The sequence below is a fragment of the Rhyacophila brunnea genome, unplaced genomic scaffold (assembly GCF_057557595.1).
Source record: "Rhyacophila brunnea isolate RB1 unplaced genomic scaffold, BYU_Rbru_1.0 scaffold_6, whole genome shotgun sequence".
Lineage (NCBI taxonomy): Eukaryota > Metazoa > Arthropoda > Insecta > Trichoptera > Rhyacophilidae > Rhyacophila > Rhyacophila brunnea.
The window spans coordinates 5,837,354-5,859,225 of NW_028233276.1; the positions used below are offsets into that span (position 1 = coordinate 5,837,354).

Below are 21,872 nucleotides of genomic sequence, written 5' to 3' on the forward strand. Positions count from 1 at the left end.
TTTTCTGAAATAACTTTCCATACAAAACAGAATTAACTGAAAATGAATTCAATTCTGCTTAAAGATGGTTAAAAGTATTAAAAGAATGCATTGTAATCATGTTCTGATATATTTTAAAAGTTTCAAATGTCTAGCTAGTCGGGAAGTTAGTTAAAAATCGATTGCAAGATTTGTACTGGACAAACAACCACTGGACAAACAAGAATGCGAGCAAATAAAAACGTTGTAAAATAGTCCACGATGGCAAGTTAATGTTTTTCAATATTATTTTTAAATGCTAAGAAATGACGCCTTGCTTTTCAATTTAGTCCAGCCTTATTGCATTCAGCTAAAACATTATTTTATCCATTCTAAGAGTTGTAGTAGAGTCGTCAAAAGCAAGTAAGTTCACATATTCAAGACATTCGACCCGCGGACCGTATGTTGCCGATTTAATTCCCGTCGTTTACAGAGCAATGTGTGAACAAATTGGACTTGAATGAGCCGCTGATTGGCAATACATAACCGCACGCTAATAAAATCACAACAAGGTCCCATATGTAAATGTGCCCATGTCAGGACACTAGGGCCAATACGTGATGAACTGAAATTATTAGACGGGCCCTTTTGTGAGAAATGGGTACCTAGACGTTGGTGTGCCATTTCATTTTTGCATCAACTCCGTAGTTCGCTCTGTAACGCGTGGAAAAGTAATTCGCAAGTCTATTGATATCGTTTGCCTGTTTCAATGCTAGTAAATAACACCAATACAACTGCGAATCGCTTTTGCCGTACTCATAGTGCCACTGTAGAATGATTTGCCTATACCAGCGCATCTATTCTATACACGAGACAGCTATAGGCCGCTATCGGCAGCTATCAAAGGTAGTTTTTCATTTTTTGTATCGTAGCATTAGCACTTATTGTAACAATTAGGTACAACTAACGTATTGTAATTATTGTTGCAATAAGTGCTAATACTTCGATAAAAAAAATGAAAAACTACTCTCGATAGCTACCGATAGCGGCCTGTAGCAGTCTTCTGTATAGAATAGATGCGCAGAACTGATTTTTCAACAGGAACTGTCAATCCCCGTGTCTTATCGCCCAACGAGCCCTGTGATTTTTTTTTGTTTTAAAATTATTTTAAATCACCCGAAAAAAATTATGTTATAACTATTGTGACTACATAAATATATGTCATTTTGTTTACGGCCAGGTGTATGTTGGTCCGTACTTGGCATCACTTTGTACTGCAATGCATGGCTTATTGGCATCTCCCCCGGAAGATCCGGGTTCGATTCCCGATGTGGCAATACATAATTATAATGTATCTAATTTTCTCAAAGCTTGGGTGTTTCTATGATTGCTTCACTTCTGCTACTATATTACTTTTCCACTTCTACGACACTAAGTACTGTCATTAAATCTTATGGCATGTTGTAGTGTTAAAATGAAGACAAAAAATACTTATGAAATCGATACAAGCATTACGCGAGCCTAATACCTACCACAAGGTTCTAAGTGTTCGTCCTTGAAAAAACAAACCCAACAATGAAGTAGTATTCTAAGCTGCCTCATTGTTACTTTTGTTTCTCCAAGGACAAACACTTAGAACCTTGTAGTTCTCCACTCGCGATTAATAAATTAAAGATTTAATATTTTTCAAATCCGCCACATAAAACACAATTCTTCTACCACCACAAATAAACCCAGCGATAAAAAAAAATATATAACTTACGACTAAAAAGGAACGCCAACCAACCAAACACTTTTGATGCGTACTGTCCCATATAATCTGTGCGGCAAAAAGAAATATAACCACCCATTAATACTTATTTTTCAAAAACAATTACTTAAAACTTCACCATTTAATGATTAGAACAAGCACATTCCTAGACGAATCTTTCGCCCGAAGATCACCATAAAGCTAGCCGTTCGGGCACTGCCTCGAGACAGACGACAACTTCAGAACGACACTATCGCTGTCGGACCGGGGATGTCGCTTGATAATATGTTGTGATCAATGATACTACAATACAATACTGTCACTGTGGTATATCTGTCGCTGTGCTCGAATGGGTAGAAGGCGAATGCTCAGCCTATCAGTGGCAAAGGGTGGAAGTAGGCTGTTAAGATCCGACATAAATAGTGTATACTAAACTTTGTCGGTCAAACATATTTGTTTGCATTGAACCAAAACTACAATGTGTAGATAGTGTTTGTTAGTTTTTTTAAATTCAATTAAACTCTGCCTAATCACCAGTAGATAATAGTCAAAAAATATTCGTGCATTTATAAAATATCTAAAACTGTGCTATTAAACCATACGTAATTTTTGATATTTTACAAATAGAATAATATTTTTATCAATTATGGTTTGGGATAGGCAAGGCTAAATGAATTTACAAAAAAACTAACCAACACCATCGATAATAATTATAATTAACTATTCCTTTTATTCAACGAATAATTCACAAGTTTTGAGATTTTTATTTTTTCAAAAAAAAAAAAAAATTCTATTGGTTATAATATTATACTCTCTCAAAAAGTGTTTTTCTAAATTGTATATGATCAATAATCAGAATGATATATTCTTAAATATTGTGAATTATTCGTTGAATAAAAGAAATAGTTAATTATAAATTATTAGCAAGTGCAAGTAGTTACATCTAAAAAATATTGGAGAAATTCCACGACGTCGGTTAGTAATCGAAGTAATAGTAAATAGTTACCTACTTTGATTTAAGAAACAAAAATCGATTGCCAAAGTAACTTGATTTGGAAGAGCGCTGATGAGTAGGTATTAAAAATGACCAATAGTTAAAATTTGTCGCAATTAGTATGTCACGCCGTAGCATATTGGTTAAATGCGACGGATGGGGCGTAAACCCGTGGAGATGCAGGGTTCGATTCCCGGCCGGGGTGGCTTACTTTTTTCAAAAAAAAGATTTTTTCTATTGGTTATAATAATATACTCTCTCAGAAAGTGTTTTTCTAAATTATATATGTTCGATAATAATTATGTATTTTTTAATTCAACGGAAACAAATAAGTATGAATGGAAAAGTGTGCACTATTTTGTCGGATCGGTTTGTTTTAGGCAGGGTTTAATTGAATTTAAAATAAAAAAACTAATTAGCACCATCCGCAAATTGTATTCATAATTCAATGAAAACAAAGAAGTATGACTGACAAAGTTTAGTGTGCATTATTTATGGCGAATCTTAACAGCCTAGCTCCACCCCTCGCTACTGCAGCCACAACGCTGCACCAAAGGCACATATAGGAAAAAATACGAATCTTGCGATTTGTGACAATTTATATTTAACATTAATTACGTATGTATAATTACCTAAATATTTTATTTAAGTATCTAACTATTCATAATACATTTAAGACAGGCTTTTCAACATGACATTTACTAAAAGACAGTCATGCAAAAAATAACAAATTGTGTTGCATGCTCAAAAATAAAATTATCTACATACTAAAACGACAGTTAAAGTAGGTACTATAGATATTATGTCTCAACAAAAGCTCGCCAAACATAGGTACGAGGGTGGGTCAATAAGTCCTTAGAAAAGCCGACAGGTGGCGCGACTAGTACTGCAAGCGGTTTGTTTTCATGCAGCGGCACTACCGATTCAGTATGCTGCGAAGTTTCAATCAGATTGGTCGGGTTGTTGTGTGTTTCTCGTACATTTAAAAAAAAATTTGCTTGTGGAAAATGGAGAAAATTGAGTTTAGAGTTGTTATTAAACATTTTAATATAAAAGGGTTAACAGCAAAGGAAATAAAAAATGAGTTGGATTTAGTTCACGGCATATCTGCTCCTTCACTTGCAACTATTTATAACTGGTTAAATGAATTTAAACGTGGTCGTACATCAACAAAGGATGAACCACGCTCAGGACGTCCTGTAGAGGTGACTACACCAGAAATGATCAATAAAATCCACGATATGGTGTTAAGTGACCGAAGATTAAAGTTGAGTGAGATAATTGAGGTTACAGGGATCTCAAAAGGTAGCGTCATTTCTATTTTACATGACAAATTGGGCATGAAAAATATTTCTGCAAGATGGGTGCCGCGTTTGCTCACAGTCGACAATAAACGCAGTAGGGTGGTGGCCTCTAAAGCCCTGTTGTCGCTCATGCAACGCAATCCGGATGAATTTTTTCGTCGCTTTGTGACTGTAGATGAAACATGGATACACCACTATATTCCCGAGACGAAAGAACAGTCAAAGCAGTGGATTGCGAAGGCAAACCATGTCCAAAGAAGGCGAAAACCGTAAAATCAGCTGGTAAGGTTATGGCTACTGTATTTTGGGATGCACGTGAAATTATTTTCGTTGACTATTTGGAAAAAGGAAAAACAATAACAGGGGATTATTATGCATCTTTATTGGACCAGCTAAAAAACAAAATTGAAGAAAAACGGCCTCATTTAAACAGGAAAAAAATCCTCTTTCATCAGGACAATGCCCGTGTTCACACATGTTTACGATCAATGGCTAAAATTGAAGAATTGAAGTTCGAATTGGTCGACCACCCACCGTATTCGCCAGATTTAGCCCCCAGTGACTTTTTCCTTTTCCCAAACTTAAAAAAATGGCTAAGTGGACAACGTTTTTTTTCAAATGAAGAAGTCATCGATCGGACAAATGCTTATTTTGAGGACCTTCCGAAAACTTATTTTTCTGACGGTTTAAAAAAAATTGAGAAACGTCTAACCAAGTGTATTGAGCTCCAAGGAAATTATGTTGAGAAATAAAAAAAAATACAAAAATAAAACCTGTTTTAATGCTTTTTTCTAAGGAATTATTGACCCACCCTCGTATATAACAATACAATTGAGTATAATATATTATAATAATACAAAACAGTCATATTCGCAATCAAATGTCTTGATACTCTTGATGATTAGCAATCTGCATAATTATGTAAGTAAGCTTATTTTGCATGAACAAATACATTTGTCTATTGTTACTTTTAAAAAAAAACTATGAACAAAAGACGTTGTTAATAATAATATATTCAATTTATATCCATTTAGGAACCAACTTCAATTGTATTTTTACCATACTGTATTGGCGAGTTTTACTGTAGGAACGATAACATGTAAATTACTAGTTAAGTGGTCGAATATTCATTCCATATTTGAAATTTTCTGATTTAAGTTGAATCATCGGACATTCTTTTTATTTGACAGATTTCACTATGTAAGTAACATGGGTACTTAAAATCTCTCTCTAACCAAAACAATGTAAATTTATTTTAATTAATGTCCACATTTGCCAAAAAATGTTATAATTCGCCGCACGATAAATTGTGGCATTTTTATCTATCGAACTGACTGTGGAAACCAATTTTACTGTCAAGGATCATTTTAGTATTGGAATATATTATGAAGTTTTCTATCTCGTTTCACTCGTAAGTCGCAGGCTGTAATTTAAGAATATTCCCATACTATTTACATTATCGTGATCAGACAATAATCAAAAAAAAAATACAATAAATCTAAATATATACGCTCTTTATAATATCAGGGAAGAAGTTCCGAAAGCTTTCTTACATCAGTGACGCTATTAATAGGTAATAGATTTTACCAACATTGTAAGGCAATTCGATAAGCATTCCATGTAAGAATTACTAATTAAAATCATCGAAATTAAATTGGATGCACGTAGCTTAATAATTGAAAAAGCACACTGGCGCTAATCCAGCGGTTACAGGTTCAAGTCCCGAGCCACTGCAAGACCCGAGTTAACTCGTGCGTTCTTGTAAACGTCATAACTTCTGAATAAACTGTTGGTGTATATTTTCTAAATAATATTTATCATATTCACGATAAACTCGAGAAACATGTTGATTTTGGAAGTTTTCACAAATATTTATCATTCTGTTCCTATTTCATATTTTTAATGTGATTTATTTTATTCCAAAAATATGTGGCCTACAAGTGTCCACGTAGTAATAAATAGCTGGCAGAGAAAAGGTTTTTTCTAGTGAAGGTATGCATGAGATGTAGGTACTTATATTCAATATATTTTTTTAATTCAACTATAGCTAACAAATGTGGCATTTGTTCTTGAATATACCTACATAATTTGACCTCAGAAACATACGTTATTAGAAATTTTGGTACTGTTCAGTTATACGGAATACAGCGGCAAACACATTTTGAAAATACCTGATATACTGGATTATTTGTTAGTTTGGGTTAGGTTAGGTTAGGTTTGGTGAACCTAACAAATAATCCAGTATATCGGGTATTTTCAAAATGTGTTTGCCGCTGTATTCCGTATAACCGAACTGTAGCGAAATTTTATTATTTGAACCGCAATTGCAATTCGGGCTATATGATATACATACCAATACAATCGATGCATGGCTAAATTTCCTAAAATATTTTAATATTGCTCGATCACCCAGGTCCTGTTTGTTAAATACGGAATAAAGTACACTATCAAATTAAAAAAAATATACCTACTTACATTAATTAATCAACAGATCTCGGAGATATCAATTCACTTGAAATCGTTGAACTCACTTGAAATGTATTATGACTGGGTTGCCAGTATTGGCACTAGTAATAAATAACGCGATTGGCCCGGAAAGAAATGGAGTAACTACGCGTAGAAGGCAGCCCGCGACACACTGACATCGAGGGGTCTTAGAATGATGAGAAAAGACACTCGGAGCAGGCTGCCAATCTACTGTTCGCGACCCATTTAGAGTCCAGTGACAAAAACTGGATGGATTATCTGCCATAGATTATCTACGCAACGTAAGCCACCTTTGAAAATAAAATATTGCAATGTAGCCACAGAATAGATTAATAAAATATAAATTTAAAAGCCATCGCTATGGACCAAAGTTTTGAAGCAGAGTAGTTTATGGCCTGGCTGCCATAAAAACAAAGTACAGAAAACCACGTCGACTGTTCCCAAAGATTGAAAGCACGTTACATTAACGTGACAAACTAAAATGCATATTATTATGATACAGATGTAACTATTGAAAATAGCATATTCTTTAACAGGTGTTTAATTTTAAGTTTATATATAAGTTTATTCCATAGTTTTCCACACTCGACATCTCTAGCCTGTTATAACTACCACACCCAGTAGGAAAAGCTAGTTCTCATTAATTTTGTGTTTCCTGGGTGTTGCCATAGAAATATATGTTATTTTAAAAGTTCACTAAGCAAACAATTAAGTAAGTATAAGTAATTTAACAAAAACTCGAAATCAAGTCGTCGGTAGTACCTACTTTGAACCAAAATATATCCGCAAATAGTATTGCGTGAGCGCGCGTAGATATATTTATTTTCGCCATCTATAGTCATGTAGTCATATCGCTCATATCAATACCTTGATTGATTACAAATCTGGTCAACTTGCATTGGCGACATCACCACAATGCCTTCTGGGAATAGTGAGATCGCATCAGACCGGAAACCATGCAACAAGTCGACTGCGTTTGAAACAGCCCCAAAGGAGTCGTCCAGAAATGATGTCACAGGACTTTCGGTGTTTTAAACCCCCCCCCCCCATTGTCACACTTCCCAAGTACCATTTTTAAACCCCCCATTCAATAAAAAAGCATCGATTTCCGCATAATGTTATCACATCACTTTATATTATTCTCAGCAAAAAAAGAGTTCATATTTTATTATCTATTGATTAATTTAATAAAACGCAAAAGTACTTTTTCCACTTTTATTATTTAATAAATCTGGACCGGTTTCGTCCACCTCAGAGATACATTTTGAGTTTGAGACATTGATATACTACTAGATGAGGAGTTCCCATACAAGTGTCATTTTAAAAATGTACCACAAAAGAAGATATTACGAATATCGTCTTATAACATTCCCTTGTAGGTATAATGCGTTAAGACCGTTAACATGGATTCCCGAATTTAACACAATAAAAGAAAAAAGTTCATATTTTGTTGAGTTTGTAAAGTCAAATTTCCAGAATCCCCTTAACCTCTTCAACACAAATTATCACATTATACATATCAGACACCCTCGACCAGCTAAGTGAGATTATCACACACCACAAATTTACTCTAATAGCAAAAAAAGGCGCGCTACTTTCCTTCGGGGCTATTAAATATTTTATATAGGTATGTTGTTGCAATCTGACGTGATATGATGATTTATACTTAAATGATAATTCCCGTGTAGAGTATTGGAAACACTTCTGTAGAGCAACACACTGCCCTTAACCCCACCAAAGATCCTGGCCTGGGGGCCCGCTTCAGGATGTGGGGGCCATGCCCTCCACCATCAGGGTGTGACGTCATATATGGACGACTCAACACACACTGAACCGAATTACGTCCGAGTCCTCGCTAATCAGGTAATTAATATTCAGTAAAAAGATCACCCACTTACTTATAATTGTATAATCAATCTCGCGGAAAAATAAACAGGAATTCGACATTGCACAACACACGGAATGATTAAATTGATAATTCATAATATAATATATTTATTTGTAAATAATTCCTTCATCTACAGTAATTAAATATGGAGGATGTTGGTAACCCCTGTCAAATCTTATCTGAGGTGAGATTTACGATTCGACTATATCAAATCGGTCAAGTTTAATTTGACAACACACGATCGGGTGGACATGAAAACATTGCACAGTAGGTAATTCGGAGAATTTGACAATCCCAGGAGATATGATCCAGGGAGCGGTAAAATGCACATAAAATGGATTCTATAATCCTACCTAATACTCATGATTAAAAATATAATATATTATGCAATTCAATTACGTAAGTCGTAAACTATATCTAATGTTGAAATATATGAAGTAGGTACCTGTTGTTTTTATTTAATAAAACGCAATATTTTTATAGTACTTATTCCACTTTTAATTAATATATTAGGACCGGTTTCGTCCGCCTCAGTGGGACATTTTCAACCGAGTGAGTTGAGTTTTGAGTTGAAAATGTCCCACTGAGGCGGACGAAACCGGTCCTAATATATTAATTAAAAGTGGAATAAGTACTATAAAAAAATTGCGTTTTATTAAATAAAAACAACAATACAATGCAGTTCCACCATGAATTGACAGTTAACAAAATAAAAGAAATATGAAGTACCTACCTACGCGTATTATACGTGTACGTATACTACGTGTATACTACCAAAGGGTGACACTTATTATAGGGAGGAAAATCAAGAATTTACTCATGTTATAAAATAAATAAACATAGGCACAATATATCATCCTATTTATGAGTTCAAGATTCAAATATACTGAAAAGTATTCCCTTGAAGTCACCATAGAACGGTTCAGTGTCCTATCAGAATAGACATAAAATATTTCGACAAAATATATTTGTACATATCCAGGATATGAGTGAATCAGGAATTAAGGAAGCTATAATCTGTGAGGGGCATTCTTATAATGAATTGGTTTAATGGAAAGCAAAAAATAATCGCCTGTGGCGCAATTTCCGTTTATAATATTAAACATACCTAGTAGTAAACATTGACACCATAATTATAGGTCATAATGTAAATTTCTTTTGTTTTGTTAACTGTCAATTCATGGTGGAACTGCATTGTAATGTTGTTTTAATTTAATAAAACGCAATTTTTTTATAGTACTTATTCCACTTTTAATGAATAGATTAGGACCGGTTTCGTCCGCCACAGAGGGACATTTTCAACTTTGAAACGGGATATTTTCAAAAAAGGGATATTTTCAACGTTGAAAATGTCCCTCTGTGGCGGACGAAACCGGTCCTAATCTATTGATTAAAAGTGGAATAAGTAGATACTACAAAAAAAAATTGCGTTTTATTAAATTAAAACAACAATCATAATGTACCTAAACATTTTAATGATAAATTTTATGGTGAAACCAAAACAAATTACGGGAGAAGAGACCTGTTGGAACATCAAAACTTCGCTTTAATAATGTGGGGATTGATGCCAACGAGATTCTACTTAACCGATGAGTAACTGAAGGTGAACATGAGAAGGAGCGAGTATCATGGATGCAGAAACTTGAGGTGGCCAAAGCTCGATTTGGGCGTAGCACCATTGAAGAAGAAGTAAAATATGAACATCACGTTCGTAACAGTAACATTATGGAACCAATAATACTATAGCAATGTTTCCGTACAGATATTCTGCTAGAATATTCAAAGAAATACTTTCTTTGCATCGACTGACGATCGTTTCGCTCCATATTATGGAAACCACACGCCCTCGCCAGTCGCCACCCCCTCCGTTTAACGCCAACCATTGATCACCATTTCTTCAGGCAGCCGAAATCTATTATAATACCTATGCCCCAAGAAATGAAGACCGTCATGTCAAAATCTTCCAATATGAATAAGATAAGGTGTTATGGCACCAACAGTACTATCAAAACGCTATACAAATTTTCATTAGTATCCAAAAACCGTGATTTAAGAAAATATTTGTAATGTAATAAGTGTTAAACGGCTTTATGGCACATTAAAGATTGTTTTTGTCTTGTTTATTTCATTATCATATTCAGTCGGGGTCGATCCACTGCTGGATGAAGACCTCCCCTAACTGCCTCCACCCTTCTCGGTCCCTAGTTCTTTGCTTCCACGTACATCCACCATACTTGATGAGTTCGTATATCCAGCGCGTTTTAGGGCGTCCCTGTGGGCCTTTGAATACCACTGTATTATGGCACTTGTCCAGCGATTAGTCACCTTCTTCCCCTCGCCTTCCGTATACAACTAGGGTTATAAATAGGTATATCCAGGGCTAGATTTTAGATTTCAAATGGAACACGAAATATAAATTGATAAATCCATGAACTTATTAGCGGATAAGTTTGTACAATTTCATGAGTTAATTCGAGAGGACTTTGAATTGTCAAAAATTGCGTAAATATGCGAACTTCTAGAATCTAGATAGAGGATGGAAAGTCAATTCTAAGAAGCCTCTTAACCAAACTTCCAATCGAACTTTTCTCAGTATTCCTTCAACTAATTGCCAAGGCGAAATGTCACATTTCACAATATTACAAATAAAACCATATAATTATGACCATAGAGGTATTATTATGACTGACCATTGGCAAACATCGATCGATTTTACTTGTTTTAATGCCAATATAGAGTCTACAATGTTTTTAAACTAAAACCATTTTTTAGTAAGTAATTGAATAATTTCTGAGGCCCCAAAAATTTCAATCATATAAAACCTACATAAAAACATCATTCATATTCAATAATGTATTTACAATGTAGGTACACATTACAAGTACACAAAATTACATGAAAACTAGGTAAGTATTTTAAAGATAAACAATTGGTTGAGCACAGGCAGCTATTGTTAGCAAGTAAGTAAAATACGAAATCAAATAAAGATATATTCTAACTTTTAAATAACATTATGTAAACTTGAATGACCAAGGGAGAGTCATTTGGGTAAAGCCACGGATCCAGGCCTGAACAAAAACGATGCATGAGTGCGAGTGAGAAAGTATTCGGCACCCTTATAATCTCTGCGACACGCGCTAGAGTAAGATAATAGGTCTACATATTTTTGAGATGGTTTCCAAAATTATCGCCGGCAAATCGTGCTGAATCGCTTCACGTAGCATTGATAATCTGCGAATTCGTGTTGGTAAATTTGCTATTTTTTGTGTTAAACATAAAGTCAGTGGTAAATATTTTTAGTTAATTAAGTAGGAAAGGTGGTTCTGCGTGTTGTATTAAAATATGGTAGCCGTACTGATAAACAAGAAAATGGTATTACGTTTCATAGGTAAGTTGATACGTGTTCGTGACAATTTATTTGTATATTATTATTTATTTATTATATGTGACCTAGTGTTTCTTTAAAATAACTTAAATTATGGATATCTTTACCTAATTGGTTGCATTTTGACTGCTTAAAAATACTATATAACGCAAAAAACAGAAAATTATATTTTAATTATGGTCTCGAACATTTGTAGGCGAATGCGTTCGCTCGCCCACAAACCAAACGCACGGCACGTAGCTTCATTTAGCAATGCAACGGGTGGCGTCTAGATGTATCTATAGTCTATGCACGGATCAATACTTTCGCAAGTAAGAATCATAAGGAACTTCGACCCGTACTTCAATAAAATTGATGCGGTGTCAAATACCTAAGCAAACCAAAAGTCACAAAGATTACTCAGATCAGAACGTAACCGTTGGCGTGCCTTGATCAGAACTATCAGAAGGCTGAGTAAGTAGGGCTAAGGCCCTCCTCCCACGGCGCAACTGAAATCTGGCGGAACTGGTTGGTGATGGTGCTCATAAACTGACCAATGTGATGCTTCGCACACGGCGCTACTGAAGCCACTTGAAATAAAAATCACATAACCTCAAACCGTCAAACTGGACCATCAGCTGTTTTGTACAAAAACCGACAACACGCACGCTGCTGCGTTTACTCGAATACAATTAGGTTATTTCAATTTTGCTTATCTTGTACTTTTTACGTCTTGGGTTGTTAAGGTGACGCATCAGTGAAACGCCAAATAATTTCCAACTGTAGGCGCGACGAAATTTTGGACTCGCTGCCATTCAGTGAGAGAATGTCGAGCCAGAAGCACGTCACTTTTCTGCGTGATGGCGACGGGTCAATTAATTCTAAAATCGTGTAAAGATGACTAAAAACGTTACCCATTTACTTTAAAAAGAAAACATGTCAATGAATATATTATTATTGTTACTAATAGAACAATAAACAGAACATAAAATGGACGTATGTTGGATTTATATGACAAATAATATTTCGTTTGACAGGCGTCATTTGCACCCGCGACCCGCAGTCCGCGCATCGCCTAGCAACGATCTTTTTAGACCGTGCCTCAACTAATGCATGGCCTTAATGGTTTTTATAGCATGACACTTGTTTGCAGTGCTACCAATTTTGGTAAGAAAATATGATTTTTCCCCGAATCTAATGATGTTGGTACCACTGTTTTACGGTGACTGGAAACGTCAGAGACCGCGCGACTAGCATGTCGCGTCTCCTCGCGACCGTTTTGAAGCTGAGAGATTTCAGTCTCGCCGTCAGCGAGCCGCCATTGAAATACATTGGCTAGATACTGGTTGGAATTTTAGTTTCAGTTCCGTTTTACGTAAGTTGCTCCGTGGGAGGAGGGCCTAAGTGTTGCAGGAAACGGTGTTTACTGAATAAACGAGAGATAAATTACTTAAATAACAGGCCAGGACCAAGTCACGATATGTTAAATGCCTCCCCGTCTCGCCAATTTTCACACGAAGGTGTCTCTGGCGGTGGATAGTACCAGAGGCTGCTATCCCTTAAGGGTTCCATCCCCACATCATTATCTCGTCAAAAATACACGTCCGGTATTATTATCATTGTCACAATATATATACCTACTTAATTACATGATTAAATGAATTATTTAATTTATTTTATCCATCGAAACCCGTCACAATTTTATAGAGATATTTATTATTACTAGCTGAGCCAGCTGGCTCTCGCCAGTCTGTCTCGCTAGGTCTTGCTGACAGCTTGGCGTCCTAATGAAATGATATTGGATTTTAATAAAATTGTGAAGTATGCAGAGACGGCGCCGTTTGGCATGTCGCTGATTTGTTACTTTTACAATTTGCAAGTCGTTACTGTCGATATAAATTTAGCGTCATATGTATAGTCTATTATGGATTTTGGCCTTCAGGATGTCATCTGATACCATCCCAGGCTGCTAGACCTAGCATAATACCTGACAATTTGATTGCGATTGAATATAATGTAATAGAAGAAGGTTAGCCATATAAAAAATAAATTTAAACTATTAAGTTATTTTGTTTCATTGTCTAAAAAAATGGTTGCAGCCATAGAATAATATTTAAAAAAAAAAAAAAATTGAATTAAAATTTTAGCGATAATATGTTTCACGCTGCGGGACGTTCATATCGAAACAAATGTTGATAAAAGAAGAAACATATAGATCTGAGAGGAAGTAATTATTAGGTTGGAAAAGAATTCGTCCAGCAGTGTATTGATATAAACTGATTATGATAATGGCATTATAAATAGGTAGATTATGTATATTATATAGCGATTATTCATAGGACCAAAAAGAGTAGAATCGGCTTAGAGAAGCCTTCATCCAGCAGTGGATTGACCTGGTCTAATGATGATAACGATGAAATGAATATATTATATTGAAATATTTGATAAATGCAGCAATGTATATATGAAACAGGAATGGAATTAGTTTTGAGAGGCCTTCATCGAGCAGTGGATTGATCCTGGTTCATGATAATAATGACGATATAAATGGGTAGGTAAATTTTAATATCACCAATTTTAATAGATATAGCAGTTCATATGACCAATAGGATTATTGATACAACCTTCATCCAGTAGTGGAATGCGAATAAGCATAGTGATACATATTAATTCTTCTATATAACCACGCGAATGGAAATAATGGATAATACGACGTAGACGACTCATAGTGTGATTAGGGTATGAAATTATCATAATTCACTATTTTATTTGCTTATACGCACGCATGCATTTTACTAATATTATGTAATAAAATATTTACAATATAAAATGAAATAATATTATATGCGTTGTGTAATAATTACATATAGGAAATGTCATTTTTAATAATTTACCTCCCTAAAAATAATTATGTTTACGTTGTCTTTGAATATAAAAGTTCGAATAAAAATATTTTAGTCTATGTTTGTTATTGTGAATTATTGTAAAGCTGATAAAATAAATGACAGTCGGATAAATGTCAAAAAATGCAATTAATAAGATTCTGCGGTACAGTTCTGTTATGAGGTATTCAGAGGAAAACACATTTTGAAAATAGCCGATATGTTAGGTTTGGTTAGGTTAACCTAACAAATAATCCAGTATATCAGCTATTTTCAAAATGTGTTTTTCGCTGTATTCCTCATAACCGAACTGTACCAGTATGGACATAATAGGTTAACCGAGTGGCTAACATCCATTTATCGTAAACATAAAAAAATCTGTAGTAAATGTGCCGCAGAGGTGGACATGAGATTTTACAACTTTCTTTTTAGACCAAACCAAAACTAACCTGGAGAGTGAAAATAGTTAGTTTTAACACCACATTTCATAATTGGGGAAAGAGAATAATTGACCTCAATACTTATAATAAATAAATTTACTTCAGTGGGTCCAATTTCAAACAGTTTGAAAAATGTAACACTGATCGGTACTATCAAACATAATTGAAAAACGTGAGCAGAATAGTGCATAATACTATTATTTTAAATAACTTAATAATTTGAAAGTCAAGACAACGTACCTATCACAAAATATGTTATATATGAAATCCATTACAATTTAAATTCAAATACCATCGTTATACATTAATATATACATATCTACGTACTCACCGTAATTACTATATTACCAGATAAATAGAATTAGGTTGGAGAGAACTTCATCTAACAGTAGATTGATCGAGGATGATGGTGATTATAATAATGATTTGAATAGGTACCTAGGTAAATATTATCACAAATTTGATAACATAATTTGTGTACGAAAGGAATGGAATTACTTTGCTTGAACAGTTTGATGAAGGTTTGGATTGATTCAGGTTTTTGAAACCCACAATGACTGAGTGGCTAACATGTCGGCTTATAATGTCGTGGACCTGACAAATACATAATATATTGTTTTTCACGGTCTAAAAATATAATATCAGATATGAATGTGACCGTAAATAATATACGTCAAGTGTTGCACTAAAATAATGTCATAATGACCAGAAAACCAGAATGATGTTTTAAATCAGGAGCATATGCACTTACCTGTCGTATAACTTCATCAACAGTAGATACACAATAGGTATTTGCTTCACAACTTAAATTAGAATGGTGACGGTGACACATCATAAACATACAGCTGTCAGATTGATGTGACATGGTATACTTCGCCGGTAATATGAATCTAATATTATAATTTTATATTATCTAATAACAACTTCAAACGATTGAATGTATTATTAGGATAAGTATAGTGTTTTAATATAATATAGGTACACATGTATTAGGTAGTTTTATTTAACCTCTACTGAAAGCGTAATATTATGTTAATTAAGATCGCACCAAATCGCTTGATTGAGAATAATATCCGGATTAAAAATTCACTAAAACATAAACAATTCGCCAAATCACTTGATTGAGAGTAGTATTCGTTTCGAAAAGTCACCAAAACCTAAATAAACATCTCTTGTTTCTAATACAAAGGCATTATTTATCATATTGTCATTACGATTGACGGAGTAGCCGCCATTTTGAAATATAATATTTTCAGTGTTGCAAACACATCGAAAAAATAAATTCCCTAATTAATATGTGTTGTAAAAAAAGTCACGTGCCGATCGAAAATCTATTGTAAAACAGTCAAAATAACCCTAAAAAACCCTAAAACACAACGAAATTTATCAAATTCCATACTTTTATACTTGAATAAAGAACGTTTCTCTACTGAATTTTTCATTTAAACCTATTGGACATGACGAATAAGTCACACAATCGCTCGCAAAAACGGGCACAGCTGTAGGATAATAATATATAGGAGATTATACAAATAAATAAAGCAATGATTTTAAATTATGTAATAACATAATGATGATTACGTGGTATTAAAATAATTAATTAAATACGCCCTATTTCACGGTGACACCTATGTGTAAATTAAGGGGGCTATGGCGTTTATTTTTCGCTGACCGACGTCACTCACTTCCATCCAGTCGCCGTGATACAAATTCTAAGTTCTACAAAAGATGTGAATGCCGTTATTATACGCATACGGGGGAGCAAATCAAATAACCCCTAGGTGATTAAAAACGCTCGCTGTACGTCGTTGTTCAAAAGTGATATTGGTAAGTCTATAATTATTAATTAAGTTATTATATTTACCTTAAGGTCGCGTTTTAGATGTGAACAAGTAACGACTCAGATAATCGTGTTATTTATTCTGAAAAAATACTCCTTTTCTCACTAATAAAATCATATTATTATAAGTGGCTTGGTACATAATGTATAATATAAGAAAGTAGGTAGTTATGTGTATTTAATAATTAATGCCAAAACCCACCACCTAGAAAGTCAGCGAGCCGCCACTGGTACCTACCATATTTCTATATTAGTTTGCCTATGAGGGCAACCAAAATGTCGGTATCACTACCTGTGGCAAATAATTATATAGGTAGGTATAATATATGAAGGCATTTTTGCGACCGAATTAGTATGTTTGTATGCTTAATGTAATAATGTATTTGTAATCGCACTGTCCATCCATAATATGAGAGCGGTAAAGGAACGACCTTACATGACATGCCGAGAGATAAAACTTAAGTAATATCCACTATCCATTATTTAATAAATTATTATACCTACTCAAATTAAATAAATAACAATTTAATATTATCACTGCAACCAAATAACACTAAGTAAGGAAAAGAAAATAATAATATTGTATTTTTAAATGTAATAAAACTAATAAACAACCTTCAATTTTATTAATTTGTACATAATAATATAAACATTCTGCAATAACATGCAATACCTACATAACGAAATGCAAAGGTAAGCAAAACTGAAATTAAATATAGAGGGTCATTTTATAACGTAATTATTTATGAAGCACGTCATAAGATCAACAAAATATAAAGTCATTTGACTCATTTGTTTCTGACGATCATTTTCAATTTCTCAAATCTTTTAATCAAACTATGTACCTTTCCGTTCCACGTTAAGTTTTAAGCGATTGTTGATTTGTTTTTCACCTGTCATCGATAACCCAGCTTCACAAAGTTAATTAGCTACCGTTGGCACCCCGACTACGCAGGGATGAAGCAGAGTCAGTATTCAGTAGGATCCGCCTTGCCGCATTAAAATATTAGTATTAGGCGTAAAACCCACTTAACGCAGCGAGTGGGGCACTCGCGCAAAATTTCACAAGTGGCGCGTAAATCATCGAAAATACAACGTAATCAAATACGCCAGCGCACACTGGATTCGACGACGCATTGTGCCCGCCCGCCCCATGATTCACCGTTGTGTGGCTTCTCAGCGGCACGAATTAATGAAAATACAACGTAGTCCATTCATTCAACACGGCAAGCAAAATCACGGTTCTGGAAGCGTCGTCGATAGACGGGCGAGAATACATTATTTAATAACAGTGAACTCATTGTTTAGTTATTGCGTGTCCGATATTTCGCTGGTAGAATGATGTCATCGTGAATATTAATTACAAGCCCCGAGAAATTTAATAATATTTTTATTGCTTTGTTATGAGAGACGCTGATAATAATAATTATTTTGTGCTTCTTGTGCCCCTTATTACATATGTGAAGGGTAATGCGCGGGTGGGAGGGGGCCTACTTCGTAGTGAGCGCACCGCGTGCCGCTTTGGTGGGCTTTATGCCTTAGGCTACCAGGAAAAAAGAACAGCAACCGAAACACAGACATCTATAATTATTCTGGCCATGCATCAGCGCACTGAATTAAAATTGCCTGGAGTTATTAAAACTGCAACCAGTGACGTCCCGTGGTGATATGCAGGTCATGCGTTACATACATAATAATGGGCGGCGAATGAAGGAACGGATACAAATATGACAACTTCTGAGAGCAGCAGCGGTTTCCCAGGAAGTAGACGATGCTGTAATAATCTTCATTGGAAAGTATCGACATCTTAGTTTAAAATAAAAATAAACATAGGTACTTATTGTTTTTCAATGAGTGTTTGGAGTCAGAGAATGGACATGTTGAGGTTGAGCAAGTGACTAACATCCATTTCTCGTAAAAACAAAAATGGCCCATATGATCTTAGGATCGGAGATGCTCGTTTTACGTTTTAAATAATCAGTCAATGTATTAAATTGCAATTTTTGTAATCTGTCGCTACCAGTGACGAAGGGTGGAGTTAGACTCTTAGGATCCGCCATAAATAGTGCATACTAAACTTTGTCAGTCATACGTATTTGTTTTCATTGACATAAGACTACAATTTACAGATGGTGTTGGTTAGTTTTTAAAATTCAATGAAACCCTGCGAAAATCAAGCGATATTAGATAATAGTCAAAAAATACTCGTCTAGCTATAAAATATCTAAAATTATGCAATTAAATCATACATAACTTTGAATATTTTATAGATAGAATAATATTTTTTTCTATTATAATTTGGTTTACGCAAGGCTTAATGAATTTAAAAAAAAATTAACCAACTATATGTGTAATAGAATAGGTGTAAATGGTGTAATCCAACGAAAACAAATAAGGATATGAATGGAAAAGTGTGCACAATTTTGTCGTATCGCCCAAAATATACCAAATCTATTATGGTTTGGTTTAGGCAGGGTTTAAAGTAAAAGTAAAAACTAACTAATACCATCTGTAAATTGTAGTATTAGAGCGGAATGCAGAAACATTTGTGATAACTAAAATCAGAAAACACTATGCAGAAACATTGTCCTTAGTTAAGATCATTTCTATTGAAAATAATACCATATTTAAAAATTCTCTTTCCTATAGTTTAGGACAGTTTAGGTAAATTATTTTATAATTGTTAAACGATGACAAAAATATGACAACTGCATTTTATAAATGCAATAACTATAAATACATATTAATATTTAATTATAATACTCTTATGTTTCCACAGGCACCGCAAGATATTTTTTTAACATGGTAACACTAGCGTCAAGTGTCATTTTATCATCTGGCATCTTGTATTTCTGCGGGCTGGCGTACACAAGTAAAATAATATTCTGCAAGTACATGACAAACGAATTTACACTATCAATATCCATATTGAGTTAAATTGTTAAATGAATATGTGTGTATGGACTGTTTTATAGCACGCGAATTTATTTTGACAGCAGCTGTCAGTGGTAAAATGGTAATACGGAAAGAGGCGTGTTCATAACAAAAGTTGTCTATGGTTAAGGATTCCTTAACCCTATACTCAGTTTAGTCTATAGTTAAGTCATCCTTTTCGGCGACTTATCCTTAGGACCGAAATCTTAGATTGTACATGCCGCTATTAGTTCAATAAAAACAAATACGCATGGCTAACAAAGTTTAATGTGCACTATTTATGGCAGTGGCGAAGGGTGGAGGTAGGCTGTTAAGATCCGCCATAAATAGTGCACATTAAACTTTTTCAGACATACATATTTTTTTTCATTGAAATAAGACTACAATTCACAGAAAGTGTTGGTTAGTTTTTAAAATTAAATTAAACCCTGAGAAACCAAGCGATATTAGATAATAGTCAAAAAATACATGTCTATCTATAAAATATCTAAAATTATGCAATTAAATCATACATAACTTTGAATATTTTATAGATAGAATAATATTTTTTATTTATTATAGTTTGGTTTAGGCAGGGCTTAATAATTAATAAATAATTAACCAACAATAAGTGTAATATGTATTTTTAATCCAACGAAAACAAATAACTATGAATGAAAAAGTGTGCACAATTTTGTCGTATCGCCCAAATTAGGCCAAAACTATTATGGTTTCGTTTGGGCAGGGTTTAATTGATTTTCAAAAACTAACTAACACCATCTGTAAATTGTAGTCTTAGTTCAATAAAAACAAATACATATGACTAACAAAGTTTAGTGTGCACTATTTATAGCGAATCTTAACAGCCTACCTCCACCCTTCGCCACTGATTTATGGCATATCTTGACAGCCTACCTCCACCCTTCGCTACTGGTCGCTACCCACAACCATGTCTCATAACAAGGGAAACAGCTAAATATAGTAATATATTAATTGTACCTACTGTCTGCAGCTAGCCCGATTCAGGCCTGTTGAATCTGACTGATTTCCTGAAATTTATAGTCTGTCACAAGGTATGATCTTTTTTTGCTGGAGACGCCCTTACAAACTGATGTGGTACAGAATCCACGTTCAGTTTGGGCTCATGTACAGTATAGCGATAATTATACTCATTGGGACATATTATACACACACCAATACGCCAAAAATGCATTGCGGCGTGTACCTACCCATCAAATGTATGTGAATTTATCTAATACTAATAAATAGCCTATAATATTATATGGGAAATAAATGTTCCTGTCATAATATTTTCTTAGAAAATTCCTACTCCAATGGCAAGCTCGCGTCCCTAATTCGATTCCTTCTCTAGTTGATAACTGTGTTGCTTGGGAAACCTTTCTGATAGTCAGGTTCCTGCCGACATGGCTATGCGAATCATATTCAAAATGTATGTATTCCATTTCTCAATTAAGCATCAAAATGTTATCTATAAACTTTTTCTATTATTGATTAACCGTCCGTGGTTCGACCTCTAAGAACGATCGCAACATTGGCAAGCCAAAGATCAATGATAATCAATGATTTCCATTTTTATTTCGATGGTTTGACGTAGATCGCTGTATGATGTTTACTAAACATCAACATGCAACTATCAAAACAACTTGACACCTAATTACGTAGATACCTACCCAGTTTAGGTGTGTAGGTAGTAAAATAGGTAAATTACAAATCTATCAAAAAATATAAACTAAATTGGAATGTCTGTGCTAATGTGACCGTACCGAATATTGATTAGATATAAACAAAAAAGATTTCAAGTTATAAACATTTTTTTTTTATAAAAATTATTCAAAAAATCTTCATACCTATTATGATCCTCGAAAGAACTTATTGAACTACATTTTAATAATAAAATAATTACAAGATAAAAAGAGCTTTTTATATACAACGTTTTTAAATTTTCTGTTGAATCATATAAACTTGACTTGACTAGCTTAAACGATCAAAAAAATTGTATTTGATAGAAATAATACTGAAATGTCATTTTGA

At 34.1% G+C, this 21,872-nt stretch overlaps 1 protein-coding gene across 3 annotated transcripts in view; it reads right to left on the minus strand.

Moving 5' to 3' along the window:
- Positions 1–21,872, minus strand: part of ACC (acetyl-CoA carboxylase) — a 150,980-nt gene that overhangs the window by 120,004 nt on the left and 9,104 nt on the right. Inside the window, exon 1 of one of the 3 annotated variants that reach the window (XM_085956809.1) lies at positions 6,482–6,646. The exons of the other annotated variants lie outside the window; for them this stretch is intronic. The gene's annotated coding sequence lies outside the window, so the exon portion shown is untranslated. Of the gene's footprint in view, positions 1–6,481; positions 6,647–21,872 lie in introns of those variants that run through there. 3 annotated transcript variants of the gene reach the window in all.